Source organism: Phalacrocorax aristotelis, chromosome 4 (assembly GCF_949628215.1).
Source record: "Phalacrocorax aristotelis chromosome 4, bGulAri2.1, whole genome shotgun sequence".
NCBI lineage: Eukaryota > Metazoa > Chordata > Aves > Suliformes > Phalacrocoracidae > Phalacrocorax > Phalacrocorax aristotelis.
Window position 1 is genome coordinate 46,080,370 of NC_134279.1, and position 18,541 is coordinate 46,098,910.

The 18,541-nt window shown below is 36.9% G+C and overlaps 1 long non-coding RNA gene across 1 annotated transcript in view; it reads left to right on the top strand.

Moving 5' to 3' along the window:
- LOC142056938 (uncharacterized) overlaps positions 1 to 18,541 on the top strand; it is a 543,236-nt gene that overhangs the window by 205,769 nt on the left and 318,926 nt on the right. The window contains exon 3 of the long non-coding RNA XR_012660487.1: positions 409 to 461. This is a non-coding gene — a long non-coding RNA (uncharacterized LOC142056938). The remainder of the gene's footprint in view (positions 1 to 408; positions 462 to 18,541) is intronic.

The window sequence follows — 18,541 nt, forward strand, 5'->3', positions numbered from 1 at the left end:
GAAGATGCTGGACAACAGAGTCCTCTGTAGGCATAGTCACTTGGATTCTAGATACTGTAGAAAATTCTGTAGGTACCACATAAAACAGGTACTGAAGTAAGTTTAGACTAATGAAAGTGTTTTGCCCATAAATGCAAAAATAAGTGGGAGGTCAGCACTTAGGAGCTACCTGAATCACATTGAACATAATTTTGTTTAATTTTTTTGCAATTCTAAGAGCATCGCACATTCCCAAACCCTGCCCTTTCCTTGATGAAACACAGAGAAATACATACGCACATAGAAATACACTGAGGGGAACATAATTAACATTAATCTATATATACATTTAACTGACTAATGAAGGTGATTTACTTTAGCTGTGCATTCTGAGATATCACTAATAAGACCTTATCTTCTTTATAACAGGTAAATATTCCATTTCAATAGATTGCCAAAAGGAACTGCAAGATACTTCAAAGGTAAGGACCTCCTTAAAAACAATACATTAGGTGATCACTCCTCCTAGTTTATGATTTAGAAAGGAAAATGGAGAATGTTAATTCTGTCTATGTGGCTGATAGCAGAGAATTACGGATGGTGTTAATCGATATAGACTTTGACTTCCTGTTTGTGAAGCTGTGTTTACATATAAAAGAGAAATTTTCACTTTTATTTTCTTAGGGTAAATTTAATTAATTTGATAACTGCAGAAAAAAGGCTTCGTGTGTGGAAATAAAATATTAAAAACTTGTTACATTTTTATCGTATTTTTTTTGTGCAAGATTAAAAGAATACTGTTAAACTACTAGAAAATTTCACATGGTTAGGATAGGATACTGTATTTTTTTCAGTATGACAGCCCGCTAACTTCACTTCTTTGTTTTTTACTGATACAACTTTCTTTAATTCTTGTAAGAAATATAAGTTTGGCTTTAGTTCCAAACATTCAATTAATTTTGAGAGCTCTTTAGTTTTAGAATACATTAATTTCAGCTGGGGGGAATAACTCAGTGTCATATCATATCATGCCCAGACTGTTTGTGGTACTTCATTGTTCTTTAGCTACCTCTCCTGTAGTTGATTTACTTTTAAACTGTACTGTCCACCCTTTACAGAGAAAATTCTTGTCTGTCAAGAACACAGGTACTAAGGAGCCTACATGTCATTTATGCATATGCTTAAATGCTTATAGTGATAGGGATAGGAGTTCCTGTATTAATTAATATTTAGCTATACATTTCAACATTGTCTGTTTTTTTTTAAAAAGAAATTTCCATAATTACCTTGGCCTCCCAAAACATGGCTTCTGATTTATAGACATTACTGGGTGTAGTTTTTTTCCTGTGTGTTCATGGAGGAGAGGGAGAAATTCTGAAAAAGTTCCGCAAGCTTCTGGGGATTGTGCCAAATGTGATCTGAGTGCTGGACTTATGGAACAAAAACATGTAGGTTGACCTTTTCTCAAGAGAAAATCCTAGTGATCAGGGTGGAGAATCTATTCTGAGTGAAAAAGTCAGAGGCTCATCTCAGAAGATGCTGTATTCCAGAAAGGGGTGTGACAGACCAAGGACTTCAAGCCTGTTTTTATGTCCCAGAAGAATGTCTGAAATATTCAGCCTTTCACTATTCTGGCCCTGGTACTCTTATTAATTTTTTATGGGTTTTTTTAGACTTTCTTTCAAAAAGATCTTTTGGAAATCCATTTTTTTGCTCTTGATTGGAATCCCAGAGTCTTGTGAGAATTGGGAAGCCATTCTTGTTATACCTCAGTGTGCCACCAAACTTCTCTTTGTATTCTTCTAATGCACCTGCAATGCTTAGATTCATCAGAAAACTCCAAATTTTCAGTAGTCTATTGTAGTTCGGAAATTATAAAGGGAATCATAATATTACAAAAAGGCTGAGTTTCTCGTGTGTCCAGATCTGTTGCCAAGTTTGTTCAATTTTTTGCTTTTTCTTTTCAGGTCTTTTCTTTATATAGAAATATAATTGATGAGGTAATTTGTTACTTTCCCAAGTACCTCAGATAGACTTTGATCTTGCCAAGATTTAGTGTTGGGTAAGTTAAAATATTTCAATGAAAGTAGAAAAAAAAGAGCCTTAGGAGGCAAAAATGTGGGACAGTTAGAAAAAAAACATAGTTTAAAAAAAAAAAAAGGCAAGCCAAGCGAGTTGGGTAAGTGAAAATATTTCAGCAGAAGTAGAAAAAAAGAACTTTAGGAGGCAAAACTATGGGACAGTTAGGAAAAAACATAGGTTTTTTTTTAAAAAAAAAAGAGTTTGAGGGTACCATACTCCAAGGTCCTATTTGAATGCCACTGAGGATGCCAGGAGAAACATCACTAAAGGACATAAAGTATCAGGATGAGAAAATACATGCCACATTTCTGACAGGTACAGCTAACTGTGAAAAAAAAGCCCTATTCAGCATAGGAGGTGAAGGGAAGAATACAACTAATGACATTACAATCCTCTTGAGAAGTCTTGTTTTGTTTATTAAATAAGCCACTCCAGTAAGATAAGTAAGAAGAACTGCTTAGTCTGGCAGTGTTAATTGATGCTGTCCTGGGAGTTTATTGTTATGTATTACTCTTTTTGTCCTTTCATGTAAAGATGTCAGCACATTGTACCTGACAGGATATATTGTATATTATAAATTATTCTAACTGGGATAGAAAAATTGCCATCAATTGTTGCTACCTTGTATATCTAGGGCATGACTGTAATTTATACATAATATTAATTCCCAACTATCAGCTTTATTTTAGTATATACTTTAAATTTATATTGTTTCTGTGATGTCCTCAGATGAAAAGTAGTTATATTTTATCCAGTTAAGTTTTGACACATATGCATATATTTCCCCACACAAATACAGTGAACCCATGTATACAACATGTATGTGATAGGAAACGAGGACAAGAGATAAAAGACATAGAGCCTTTCAGGCCTGACACGAGGTGCTTAAAAGAGAGTTAAATACAATCTTGCACTCTTCCTTGACAAAGACTAGTATTGACAGCAGTGTTATAAACCAAAGACAGGGACATGAAAGGGCAAGTATCACTTTACTCTACCTTTCATATTATCTCATGAGTACATGGAATAACACAAGGATGGGCACACTATATCTTGTAAAGGAGGCTATAGCAACCTGTTTTTTCCCCTTTCGTCTGTAATTCTGGGACGTGCAGAATTTTTTTACAGAAATTTTAAAGCAAAATGAATAAATTTCATTGCAGTGAATTATTTCAGTGATGCTATTTTAATCCTGAAGCAATTACTTCCAAAGAAGATAGCTCTCTATCCTGAATTCCATTAGCATAGTGAGGCAGTTTGTAGCCATTTCGATATATAAAACAATTTGGAAACGTGTTTTTTTTACCTCTCAGAAAAAATACTGGTGGAGACTTCTTTCTGAATTTCACTAAAAAATTGAAAAACAAAAATAAGTGCTAATTTAAATACTATTGTCTGTAGCACAATGTGTTCTGGTTTGTGCTAAACCTCTCTACACTTTAAATATTGCTCTTCCTGGTAAAATGTAGCGGAATTGCCTTGAGGGCAAATATGCTAAATATTTATTTATGATATGGCTTATTGCCTACTTTTTTTCTCCCTAAAGGCACATATATTAAGTACTAGAGCATTTAAGTTACTTGTTATTTACTGCCTACGCATTAGGAAGAATTATGAATTCAAGCATGTACCATCCATTTTGTTTAAAACCTCATTTGCCAAGCAGGTATGTTTGTAATAGGAAAAAAATAGAGTTCCCACCACTGCCATTTTCAGTTATGTGAATAATTCTCTTCCTTTAAGACAGAAATAGTTGTTGTGATGTGAAAGAGATAAAAGGTCTGTGGTTTAACAAATAAGATGCTCTTGACAGACTTATGTAGTGGTTTTCAAAGGACTGAAGTGACTTGGGAGCCTAGTTTCAAGAAAAATCAATGTGACTTAGGAGATGATGTCATTTCACAGACAAAATTACTTTGGGCAAGATCCATAAACACACTTAGGCATTGCAATACCTAGTATTCAGAACCAGCTGTAGGCACCTACATTCCTTATATAGTGCACAAAAAGAGTTAAGTGGTGAGAAAGAAATCCACAGTCAAGAATGTATGGAACAGAGGTTTACCTATATATAGTTAGTCATTAGGAAATCCTAGGGTGTGGTAAAAATGATAGTGAAGTGACAGGTTTTCTAATCTTATTGCGGTTTAGCCTTAATGCTACTAAGTGATTCAGGTGACTAAACCTTGTCCTTGTTTCTTTCTTTCGGAAATAGAACTGAGGCTACCTTTTTAAAAATGTAATAGGTGATTTTGCCCTGAAGGGCACAATTAGTATGCATTCTACTTACTCTACACCAGAATCCTATAACTGACTATATCAGGACCTTTGCAAGTGCAATTAGTAACTCTCATGGGTTTTTAAAATATTATAAGAGAAGACCCATTTTTATATATTCCTTTGTGAGCAGAATACAATATATAACCAAGAATGTTGGAGGGCTAAAGTTTAATTCCCTTTCTGTGTCCAAGAAAATGTAAAATCTTATTTTCCATTTAGTGAGGGCCATAATCATCAGTAGTGAATTATACTGGGCAACAGTGATTTCTTCCTGTCCTGCTGAACTGTAATTCCAGACTCAGTAAACCAAAGGGAAAGAATTGGTTTGGGCTCGGTTAAATTTGGAGAACAGAGTTCAGGTCTGTTGCTATGCATATGGATTTGATATGGAGGTTACATGAAATATGCGCTAAATTACAGCAATATTTATAGAATCATAGAATAATTAAGGTTGGAAAAGAGCTCTAGGATCATCAAGTCCAACCATGAACCCAACGCTACCATGTCTCCTAAACCGTGCCCTGAAGTCTTTTAAATACCTCCAGGGATGGTGACTCCACCACCTCTCTGGGCAGCCTGTTCCGATGCCTGACCACTCTTTCAGTGAAGAAATTTTTCCTAATATCCAGTCTAAACATCCCCTGATGTAGCTTGAAGCCATTTCCTCTCATTCTATCACTAGTGTCCTGGGAGAAGAGACCGACACCAACCTCACTACAACCTCCTTTCAGGTAGTTGTAGAGAGCAATAAGGTCTCCCCTAAGCCTCCTTTTCTTCAAACTAAACAACCCCACTTCCCCCAACCTCTCCTCATAAGACTTGCTCTCTGGACCCTTCAGCAGCTTCGTTGCCCTTCTCTGGACACTCTCCAGCAACTCAATGTCCTTTTAGTCAGGGGCCCAAAACTGTATTCAAGGTTCAGCCTCACCACTGCCGAGTACAGGGGCACGATCACTTCCCTACTCCTGCTAGCTACGCTATTCCTGATACAAGCCAGGATGCTGTTGGCCTTCTTGGCCACCGGGGCACACTGCGGGCTTATGTTCATCTGGCTGTCACCCGGCACCCCCAGGTCGTTCTCTGCTGGGCAGCTTTCCAACCACTCTTCCCCAAGCCTGTAGCACTTCACAGGGTTGTTGTGACCCAAGTGCAGGACCCGGCACTTGGCCTTGTTAAACCTCATACAGTTGGCCTCAGTTCATCGATCCAGCCTGTCCAGATCCCTCTGCAGGGCCTTCCTACCCTCGAGCAGATCAACACTCCTACCCAACTTGTTGTCATCTGCAAATTTACTGAGCGTGCACTCTATCCCCTCATCCAGATCATTGATAAAGATGTTAAACAAGACTGGCCCCAACACTGAGCACTGGGGAACCCTGCTTGTGACCGGTCACCAGCTGGATTTAGCTCTATTCACCACAACTCTCTGGGCTCGGCCATCCAGCCAGTTTTTTACCCAGTGAAAAGTACACCTGTCCAAGCCATCAGCCGCCAGCTTCTCTAGGAGGATGCTGTGGGAGACAGTGTCAAAGGCTTTGCTGAAGTCCAGATAGACAACATCCACGGCCTTTCCCTCATCCACTAGGTGGGTCACCATGTCATAGAAGGAGATCAGGTTGGTCAGGCAGGACCTGCCTTTCATGTAGCCATGCTGGCTGGGCCTGATCCCCTCGTTGTCCTGCACATGCCTGGTGAGCGCACTCAAGATGAACCACTTTGTAATCTTCCCTGTTACTGAGATCAGGCTGACAGGCCTGTAGTTCCCTGGATCGAATTTCTAGCCCTTCTTGTAGACGGGCGTCACATCGTCAAGCCTCCAGTCATCTGGGACTTCCCCTTTTAACCAGGACTCCTACTGATTAGCATAGTGATATGGGACTTCCCTTGACCTATCTTTGGACACTCAATCCTATTTAAATAATCTAGATTTACAAAAAATCAATTACTTTCTATTTGTGGTGTTTCAACATGCAGACACTACTTGATTCAGTGTCACCAGTCCAAAATATTTACAGTTAAATTGTTTTATCTTGACTCATGCAGAGAGGAGAATTATTCAGTTTTTGTTTGCTTTTGATTTCTGAGCTTCACAGTCTAGCATCATGCTAACGCTAAGAACTGTATAAAAATTTGGAAATGTTGTCTCATTCATTATCTATGAAATAAGGCTTCTTATTATGAAAATTACTTCTTCTTTTGAAATTTTATAAAATAGGAATAAATCTCAAATCTTCTGCTGTCTTTTCTTTTGGGGGACTTGGGACTTTTTAAAAAAATATAAGCAGCTGCTTCTGGCAAGTTAGTCTCATCAGCTGGATTTACATAAATCCTCAAATAAGAAACAGGGCTTCACTATAGAAATTCTCCTGCTGACTTTGCTTGCCCAACACCGCAAAAAGGCAGGAGTCTATTCTGCCTTTTCACGTTGGCATTTGGCACACCAGTTGAGAGATTAAAATTTAATGTGTTGGGAGAAAACAAGTAGCAGTCTGTCAGTATGCAACACTACTGCAACTGGTCATCTCTTCCTGGGGTTTTGCTTATTTAATCACACTCTCTCTCTTTCTTTCTCTGTATATTTATCACCACCGTCCCTCCTATCTTTGGGATTCAGAATGTATGCATTTTCACGTAGTCTTGTCTGAATTTTGTTATGCACATGAGGTCCAGCAAGTATTATGGAGCAGACTGCTTTGGGAGCGGCTGCAAATCCCAGGAACAAAAAAGCATAAATCTCCTTGACCTTCAGTCCTTTTGTCACCGAAAAGGTTACCAAGCATTGGAACAGGCTTCCCAGGGAAGTGATTGAGTCACCATCCCCAGAGGTATTTAAAAGACCTGTAGACGTGGCACTTAAGGGCATGGTTTAGTGGTGGACTTGGCAGCGTTAGGTTTATGGTTGGACTCGGTGATCTCAAGGGTCTTTTCCAACCTAATGATTCTGTTGTTCCTACTGAGTCCCACTGATGCAGGAAACTTGGAGAAACCTCTAGCCCCTTACAGAGGAATTGCACCCTAACTGCTCTCCTTTCTGCCCTCTTCTCACCTCTTCTTTCCTCCCCAATTGGAGGTACGAGATTTCAGCTTTATTTTTCAGTACAGAATCCCCCCCCTTGACTGTTCTTTGTCTTGAATAGTGAGGGTTCCTCTTTGAAACGCTCTGCTATCCTCAGTTACAGGCATGTCTTAGAGCTTTCTTTTATTTCACAGTTCAACCTTCCGGTACACAGTTTTAAGATGCCATATAATAACTGCTAGCACAAAAGGCTTGAGAAAATGACTGTCATATGTTTCAAATTGTTACATGATTTGTGGACTGTAGCTGTCAGTAACCTAAGAACATACTCAACAATATATCAGGAATAAAGGACAAGCTGTGCTTATTTTATGGCACATAATTTAACACTTTAACTGTGGACTAATTTAAAGGTATTGCATTATTCTACCTGGAAAAAAAGAAGTATTTATATTATTATTATTGCCAAATGCTGTGATCCAGTCGAAGTGATTTAAGGAGATAGAATAATATACCCAACTGACAATGTTTACTTCTGGCACTCTTAAAAATGGAGATCAGAATTGTTATTGCCAAAGCAGCACTATATGTAACTAGATATTGCTTAATAGCACAGGTAATGAGGCACCTGAAACTTACACAGCCTCATTTCAAAACCTCTACATTTTCCAGTTTATTTCTTCAACTTCTTTTTGAACAAATGAATTCTTCCTCACAGCCCCAGTTTTGAATTGGTAAACTAGCTAAAGGAGAGTTAGTATGCATGCCTGAGCTTTTCTGTTACAGGTTTTTGACATTTCATTCTTATGCTATCTTTCTTTATTCATTCTATTATGTATTTCAATTGAGCAAAACAAAACAAAGCTGAAAACAAGTTTGCTTTCTCTCTCTCTTGTTAGTACCTGGAGGTTTTCTTTCCAGAGTTGTGCATCAAAGTTTCAGAAATTGTGCATCTCTCATTCACTGATTGCAGTACGAACAACTCGAGGTTTTGCATACACACTGTGTAACCCACCTGGAGTGTCTGTCAGGAAGAAATGGAGCCATAGTGCATACCTAAACAGAAATAAGAAGCAAAGCAAAGCAAAACTTAAGTCTTTCCCTCTGAAGGGACTTGCTTGTTCCATAGATAGGGTGGGGTGAAAGTCCTTAACATACTGCCTAAATATGAGGCTTAGTGTAGCATTTTCCTGTTAGGTTTTTTCCCTAATTCCGTAACCCACAGAAACAAAATGGTAATATCAATCATTCTAGGTTCTGAAGCAGTCTTTTATACCTCCTGGTATGCCAAACATACTGCTTTGAATCAGTATCGGGGTTTGAGATTTGGTCATCAAAATGTGTACAAAATTTTGTATTTCATTATAGTTTACTTCTGCCAAGAACTGCTTCTGTTGATGCATTACATGTTGTTTCCTTCTGTGTAACTAATGGAAACTGTTGTACATAACATCATAATTTTTGCTGTCTTGATATTTTAATGAGCGTATATTTATCCTATAATATTCAGGCTCTGCTAGTTTTCTATTAGTTTTTCTAAAATTCTGTGTATATTTATATAATTTGATTATATCCCATGCATTACATGCATAGCCTAACGATCACTTCCTATCAGCAGTCTGTAAACAGTAAAGGTATAGTTCACACTTTTTTTTGTGATTGGTTTCCTTCAGATTTTGATTTATTTATGTTACTATAATGATCTTTAGCATTAAAAGCATGAGCCTCTCACAGCTGACACATCTTTGCAGTTGGACAGGCAGTTCTTATGTCATTTCTATACCCAGGCTTTGTCTTTCCTTATAAAATTTCTCTCTGGCAACATCACAATCAGGTGGTTGTCTCCCATGACTAGGTAGTACGAGTTCTTCGTCAGACTCCTGCACTAAACCCACTGCGGTTAATGTGAGGCCGAAGGAGCACACCCTCTATGAAAAGCAGAGAATTTATTATCTGTTTGAGTCTAAAAAATTTGTTCAAAGATTTTTTAATAGTCAATTTGTGATGATGGTAACGCTTTCAGTTCAAATTAGATTTGCTTAAGACTAATAAACAAAACCTTTTTAGTATCTTCCTCTTTCTCTAGTGATATGTTCACCCTTCCAGGGTCACCCCGGCTCCTGAGGCCAGTCTGAGAGGACAGTATTATGATGAGCTGTCACCATCCAAAGTCCTCCAGCAGGAGAATGCTGATGTTCGTAGTGGGGAGATTCCTTCTCTCAAGGATTTATAATGTTTATGATTAAGGTTTCCTCCTCTCTTCAGTGTCAGCTTGGGGACATTGTGTTTTTGTTAGCATGCTCTGCATCTTGGGTTCTTGCTCTCTGTTCTTCTTGTTACCCTTGAAACTGGTTTTGCCCCTCTCCCAAGATTTTATTTCCTTAATAACCAGTCACTGACTGTGGTTGAGTTGTCTGTAACCCTCCGGTATCAATCTGTGCCTCTACTTTAAGGCTTCTGCTCTCATCCCATGTGATATTCCCCAAGCTGGCATTTTAATGGAGGGCCATAGACAGCTCTACACAGAACAAGTACTTGGTATTACTATCTCTTAGTTACAGAACATTTGTAACAATAGGCATCACATTAACAACTGTGCAAAGTGAAGCAAAAGCTAAATCAAAGTAGGTAACAGCCTACTGTTAATTGATAATTTTGGTTACAGCTAAACAAGCTAAAAGAATGGTCTAGACAGGCCAGGAAAAGTGCCTGACAAGGCGCTTGTGGTCAGCATATTGCAAAGCCTGCGGCCCATTGCTGGAGCACTGTGTTAGTGGCACTATGAGAGTACATTTTCTTATTTCATGCTTTGGTTGATAAGTATTTAAAATATTTACGATAACCTTTTTTTCCTTTTATTTTTTGTGGTGTATGTGATTTTATTACGTGTTATAATCTGGTTTTGCATTAGGGGTTTAAAAACTTTTTCAAAGCATAATAATATAATTTCCCTGTTGCAGGATCATGTAGTTCTGCTGTGGCTAAATTTGATAAGCTAAACAGCTCTGTGAAACTGGCATGTCCTCTGACCCTTTAGTTGTGTGATGTTGACTTTCACTGACTTCGTTTCAGACATTTCTGAATTATCACTTCTTTGAAACACGCCCCTGAGAAATGCAATTAAATAAAATCTGGTCATGCTTGTTTGAAAAATTCATGCCATCAGAAGATATTTAAGTTCTGTGTTAACAAAGGGATAATCTTTCCAGTTAAAAGTGCATGGCAGTTTATTATAGAGGCACTGCTGTGAGGGGAACATATGCTATTTTTTGCACTGTGGTAATTGCACAGTGAGATTTGGATTATGCAGGTTTCATTTTAAACAATGGATGCATAAAACTAAATTCCTACATTTATATTTGTATGCCAGAATAACGGCACTTGCATTTAGAAGTGTTAAGCACTTATCATCTCCCGCTGAAATCAGTGAAAGTTGCTGAATGTATTCTACTAATAATAGTGGCACTGTTGTGATATGGTCAAGTAACATCGCATAGTGGTCTGGGCTTTAACCATTATTCAGACGACCAATTTCTTCTAAGCATTAAATAAATTACTGTTTTTCACCAATATTCTATTGTTAAAATAGAAGCATATTTACTAGTCCCAGCTTTACATAGAAAGCCTGGAGAAAAAGAAATAGTTGAAAAAAAGAATTGTATTTTAACACAGGAATGTATACTGCATTTTTGGCTTCAGGACTCAATAAGGAATCAGTCTATTTTTCTCAAATTCTAATTAGATTTTACTTCTTATCAGGTTAGTTGGGTTTTGTTTCATTTTATTCCTTCCTTTCTCTTCCTTCCTCCCCTCCGCTCCTGTCTATAATATCCCTTTAATGGACCACAGTTCAATTACACCGGAAGTTCAGCTAATTATGGTGAGGGGATGCTTTTTTCACTCTGCTTACAGGAACTTTAGCACTTTGACTGTTCATCTATAGAAAAGAACATCTACAACTGAATGCTGTTTCTAAGTGTTTTTAAAGAACTCCATTGTGTACATAATGAAAGTGATGAGAAAAGTCACTTTGGTTTGTGCGAATTTTAAAAAAGTAAACTTGTCCCTTAAAATTCTGTGTAGAATGTTGATTCTCTGACATTTATCAAAACACTATAATTCATGAGTCTTTATCAGTATCGTTTACCACCATCATCTGCAGCACAGATTTTACTTTTAACCCTGTATCTCCATCTTGCTTTTGCCAGTGTTTTCTGATAGCTTGCCTGTTACGCAGCCTTTGGAAAAGTATTTCAGGGTGTAACATTTTTCAAAATAAAGCATAATACAAAGCGATTCATAACCACCTCTGAAGTGTAGCTTCTTTAAAGTTTTACAATAGGAATTGGAATCCATTAGAGTAGATGTTGGAAGTTCTGAAGATGGAACAAGGGCCAAGAACTTGCTGTGGCTAGTTGAGTGCCCTCAAGATCAGGATAAAGAATCATGCTTTTCTTGTGTTCTGTTTCTGTTTTACCATAAACTGAACAATGGCACAACCTCAGAAGTACGGGTATGTGAGATAAGCCTTAAAAATGCCTCTTATACTGATTCAGGAGCGATACAGTTGTTTTCTGGACTTTTGCAAAACTTCTGCATGTATTAAACCCCAGCCTCCTCACTGCCTTTTAGAATTCGGCATTGCTATGGAATGATGTGTTTGAGGAACCATAATATTAAACAGAGGACCCCCTTTGGATCAACTGAAAACTGAATTGTGATTTTTGAGGGCACACTTACCACCAGATATTGTTAAAGCTCTGTATGGTTCTTGTTTGGCTTTGGCATTTACTTCTTTTTACAGAATCTTCATCCCAGTCGCCTTATTTTAGCAGGCAGCATTTGGTCAAAATAAAATATGGTATTCTGAGACATAATGATCTGCTAATCGTCTTGTTTTTTCTGCAAACACATGTTTGTAGAAGGCTTGAATATATCTGTGACAGAAATGCCCTCCTGCTTTTGCTTTTTACTTCCTCACCTGCCATACCTTTTTTTGGCCCTTTCAAGGATCATGTTGAGCTAATATGCTGTTTAGAAATTATTGAATCACTGTATGAAGTATAAGGAAACTGCCTAGAGATAGGGATGACTCCCTCCATCTGATTACCTTTTTTTTTTTTTTTTTTTAGTCCAGGGAAGTTGCTATGATGCAGTTGAAGGTATAGGCAGGGGAAAAAAGACTGTCACTATTTTATCTGTCCAGTGCAATGGAAGGGAATGGATGGAAAGCCTGCCATAAATATACTTTCTGTGTTGTTCTAAAATACTGAGAACTTTATCTTTGCTTCTTTTTGTTTGAATTTTGTCAAAGAATTGATAAAAAAGATTGATAAAGGTGCCTTTACTATAACAATAGGAATAACAAGGGAAAGAATTAAAAAGAGTGTACTTTTTGACATTTTAGTTTCAGGTTTGTAATAGTGGGTGGTTGAATAGTTCTGCTTAACCAACGTAAGTTTAAGGTAAACATTTTTAGGAATAATAAATGGAAGTTATTTAATAGTCTAAAATTTTCAAGATGTTATAGACAACTTGGAAATAGGCAAGTTGACTTTATTTATAGACAAAACTAAGCAAAATATGTAATTTTAAAATGTCTGCATTCTATATTTTCACTCTACTTTTTAAACATACGATATAGAAATATTAAAATAATTCCACTGTAAGAATGCCATATAATACACTATAATAGTCTTTAAGGGTAGGAACAAAGAACTGGAAAATACTGGGGATCTGTAAAAGCATGTCAGCCAGTAACAAATTCAACAACTGTCTATGTAACTTCCATATCTATTCTTTTCAACTATTAATTCCCTTACACTGCCTCTTTCATAGTGTAATGAGAAATTATGGTAAACTATACTTGAAATAACTTCCTTCCTGATAGTGAGAGGCAAAGATTGTAAATAATATTACGTTATATAACATCATTACACCATAGAATACAATAGATTCTCCTCGTGCTTCTCAGAAGTATTTTTCAATGACTGAGGTTATGAAATGAATAGAAATTTTTTATATAAAGCTATTAGATTTGTTTAATACTTTAATGAAACAAAGGATCTGGAATTTGCCCAGAATATTGGACTTAAAAACTTGCTGAATTACCATGGTACAGAGACCAGAAGTTGCTAGAAAGAAGTCTCAATTTATACCTCATTCTGATGTTGGCTTGGGCGCAAGGTTGATATTCACAATCTCTACTTCCTGCAGAGGTTGCAAATGCAATTACAGGTCCTCAATGACCTGATTCACCCTGTTTATGCCCAGTGACAACCTATGACATAGGGCAGCAAGTGATATGATTCCAGGCCTCTTGATGATCACAAATATTCTGTATAGGCTTTAGTGAGATTGGGTGAGTAATTGTTCTTTTATTGCTGACTAAAGTAAAAAACTAGGGAAAATTATTTCAGGCACACAGAAGCGAGCAATGTTTGATTTCCCTGGCAACATGAAAACCAAACCGAAAATGGATTCATGTTAAGTAAAATATTTATTGAAAAAAATCTGTTCCTTTTTTTTATTAATTAAGTCCAAAATTCAGTATAAGGAGGCAAATACCAATACAAATAGTGTAACTTTGGGATATTAATTTTTCAGGCAAGAACACCGTAGCCTTTTCTATATCCTGTGTCAGCATCCTGACCCATTCAACAGTAGGTCCACATTTTCCTTAGGCTTTCTTTTATTACTGATATACCTGCAGAAGTCTAAATAGTTACACTTCTTGTCCCCCACCAATGTCAACTCCAGGTGGGTTTTGGCTTTCCTAAGGCTGTCCTGGCATGCTTGGACAGTGTTTCTACATTGCTTCTGGGTCACCTGCCCCTTCTTCTTACTTTTTTATGCTCTTTTCATGTTTGAGTTTACTCAGGAGCTACTTGTTCATCCTAGTAGGCGTCCTGCCACCTTTGCTTGATTTCCTGCTCATCAGGAGAAGCCATTCTTGAGCCTGGAGGTGATACTTGAAAATCAGCCAGCTCTCCTGGACTCCTCTCCGGGACTGTATCCTATGAGATTGCCTGAACAGGCCAAAGTCACCTGGAGTCCTGGCTTGTGATCCTACTTTTTGCCTTGTTCCCTTCCCTCAGGATCCTGAACTCCACCATCTGATGGTCACTGCAGGCAAGGCTGCACCTGACCCTCACTTTCCTAATCAGTTCTTGTATGTTTGTAAGTATGAGGTCCAGAAGGGTGCCTCCCTTATGGGTTATACGTGTCCATACAGAAATACAGAATTCTGCAGGTGGTAGAGGTCTAAAAGTCCAGATTCCAGTCATGATTATTGAAAGACAATTTTATTGGATATTTGTGGTAAGTCCTATTGAAAATAAAGTCAGATTAGACAGGATGTAGGTACATGCCTTTTCTGGGAAATATTAGTGGAGATAAAAATGCATTTTGAGCATAGATCTGTAAGACCAAAGAAGAGACCAAAGCATGCACTTAGGAAAATCAGGAGATTTGAGGGTAACACATTGATATATACATAGTTATGTCTGTTAGAAATAAGTGTGTGTATAAAGTGGGTATGTATCTGGAAAAAAAAAAAAATTCGCACTCTCAATGATAAAATCAACTGTGGTGATTTTGGAGTAAGCCAAAACCTCTTTTTGTGTCACCTTACAAGTGTATTGCATTTTAAAATGATGGATGGTATTGTAGATTAAAGTTGCTCTTTTCTTATGGTGAAAGCCTGCCAAATTCTGAATATATTTTTTTTTAATCTGTCACTCCATCTCCAATAATTTTCTTCAAAATAACAGACAAACAAAGCCATAAGTTTTTCAGACACTAATAAAATACAAAATGAATGCTTGGCACTCCTTGTGTTGGCTTTGCAGCAACAGTTAATTAACAAATGCTATTCCCATAGCTAGTCTTCTGTGTTTGATTTCCATGTGCTAAGATATTTGACAAGATAGGTGCTATACCTGGCTTGCATTTTTTTAAAAAAATCAAAAACATCAATTGTAATGTCAGCTTACTCAAAACACAAGGGTTGGGGAGAGTCTAATATTTGCTAAGTGGAAAAAGACAAAAAGGGTATTGGGGAAATGATTATTTTCAAGCTTCCAGTTAGATGCTACAATCAATGGAGGTTTAAAAATAAACAAACAAGAGAGGTAGTGAGAGATCTGTGTCAAAATACACTAATGCTTCAAATTGGTATCGATTTCACTGGGAAAAATCATAAAGCTACTTCATACTCCAGCTATACTAAGTACACTAGATCTGCTTTTCCCCCTTCCCCCAATGGAAGCTTAAATATTAATTGGTGTGAGAGAATATTAGCTAGGAATTGAAGGAAAATATGCCCATGTATTTCCTTTATTTCCAAATTAACAATTTAATTGTGCTTTAATCCTCAGAAATTAGATGGTCAGATTGTTGATTGTTGCATAATAAGTGCGATCAGTATTCAAGGCAAACTCCATGAGAAACATTTCAAGAAAATAGGTTTCTCCTTTATATTTGACTTGTGATGTCATCAAGCAAAAACATATTTAGAGGTTTTAGAAATTTTGCCATAATATTTTACAGTAGCAGCAAGTAACATTGAGAAGGGTCTTAACCTTCAGTTTAACTTTGATATTTGCACTTAATATGATGGGAAGGATAACAGCTGTTGCAAAAATTCTCTTACATTAGCAGAATTCACAACAGTAACCAAAAATTGTGAACTCAGAAATGGCCCCCAAACCCAGTTTATTCATGCTGTTTCTGAATCCCCAGTTCATATTCCATTTTTTGGTTTTATGCTAGTAAGTTATGGATCTCTCTCCTACGCAGAACTTACTATTTAGAGTAATGAGAAATATAGGGAGAAATAGTATTTTTTCCGTCTCTGTGTAATTTCAGAACTTCATATGCAGGATTTGGGAATATTTTCAGTTTTCCTGAAAATGTTTGCTTATTTGGTTGGTTGGTTGTTTTTGGTTTTGTTTTAAACTCCCATACTTGGAAAACAACTCTCAAGAGCAAGGTTCCTCAGACCTTATTCCTATGAGGTATTTATTTATATTTCAGTTTTGAAAAGATTTCTGATTATTTTACGGATCTATTTACAGATATAAACCCATCATGAGCATGGTCAGAATAAAAAGATCTGAAAGGTAATTCAAACGCATCTGATGTGCAATGTCCAAAGTATGTAATCTGTATCTTCAAAGGTGCGCACCAAAAATCTTGTTCCCTCCACCTTAGGAGACTAACGGTCATCACTCCCCTTCTGTCTGTAAGACAGAGCTGGGTTCTTCAAGTTTTGCAAGACCTACCCTAAGACAGGCCTATTACAGGAATATCTTCCTGCAAAAATCAAAAGAAGTTGGAATTGATTCAAACTGATAAAATACCAAAAGAGAGATTCCCAACACTGTCTTCTCTGTGTGCCCATATCCTCAGAAACTAAGGAGTATTTCTGGGAAGGAAGTGGAGGGCACGTTGAATTTTATGTTTGAGTCTGAGAAAGCCGATCTTTTTAAGTAATATTGTTCAACAAATCCGCAACGGGTAACACAGAGCAGTGTATTGCCAAGACCTTTTATCAGCCTGTTTTCCTAATGGAATGCCCTTATTACTCTGATTCAGCCAAAACCAAATGAACTGAAGGTATGTCTGCCAAACTGCCCATTTAACATTGCACTCTTCTACATACTGAACAGCAAAATATAGTAAATATCTAAGAGGGAGACCTAGTCTTTTTGACTTTGAAATTTAAATGGCTCTGCAGGCTTGTCAGCCTTTCAACAGTTGTTTTGTCGGAGCTTAATGCCATAGCTGAGGCAGTGTCTCACATCTATGATCTTTCAAATGGGATACAGAAGTGAGTAAAAGCAATTGGGAACGTGGGCATTCTACACCTGTGAGTTTCACTTTCTATTTAAATACTTGTGAATTTGCTGAGCAACTAATTTGTCCACAACTGTTATGCGGGGTTTAGAAAATGTTTTGCTTAGAACAGTTCTAAATATCAGAGAATGGGGTACAAAATATTCTTGCTTATCACCTGTTTTAAGCTAGATGATTCATCAGGTAGCCAATGTTCTGAGTAAATCACATTCCTATGTTTGTATTTTTACTCACCAAACTGTCTTGCAGGAAGAGAATAATGTGTATGTAAAGAATTTAGTTTTGAAAGTGTCAGTATGTGTTAGTATGACAGGTAATGAGGCAATTTGGCAGAATATCAGAGACTAATTGAGCTCAGCTTACATCAATGCAGTTTTTGCAGCTGAGACTGTGTCTTCTAAAATGAACAGTAGAATTACATAAGACAATATAACGTGTAAAGCTTTAATTGCAAGCTCTAATTTAAAATACTTGAAGCACGTTTAGAATAATTTCTACACAGACACAATCTTATTCAATTAATTAAGTCTCTTCAGTGGGTCATATAATGGCTTGGTGTCAGAAATATAAATTATTAAAGCCTCTGCATATATAAATATTCAAGCAACTTTTGAAGAGAAGGGATTTAGCTTTAGTAGAAAGCGGGTCTCACAACTGCACACTTGTATGTAAAATTAACATGGAATTTTGTAAGAGAGCTATTAAAATCTGTTAGTACTGTTAAAATACTGTTTAATTTAGAAAGTAGAGCTTTGATTTGGTCACACAACAAAGAAAGATTGTAAAATATAATCTCAAAACATTTCAAAGATCATTAAATTATTTTGTTAACACTGATTTTTATGTACTTAATATTAATCTCTGGGGATCCTGTATGCTATTACCAGAGCATTGCCACACATGGTGCTGTTCTTTTACGCTAGGATTGAAATTGAGAATCTGTTAAAATGAAATTATAAAGGATAAACCTCTCCCATAAAACAGAATACTAAAACATTATTTGGGGGCCAAGGGAGTGATGGTGAATCTACATCAAGTTGTTGTTTGAGTCATGTGTGTTACGATTCACTTATTGTTTTCCATATTCTTTGAGGAGTTGATTTTTGGGAAACTTTATATAGATATATAAAATAAATTTCCTGCCTGCCAGATTGTCTTAATTACAAATGAAAACATGAATATACTTAGTAATATGTATCACAATATTATACCAAAACACTCTAGGAAGGAGGGGAAATATTATCTCTGTTTTTATGGATAGCAAAGCTGCTGCTTAATAGATTGAACTGATTTTGCCTCTAAGTCACCAGCAACGTCAGTGGCAAC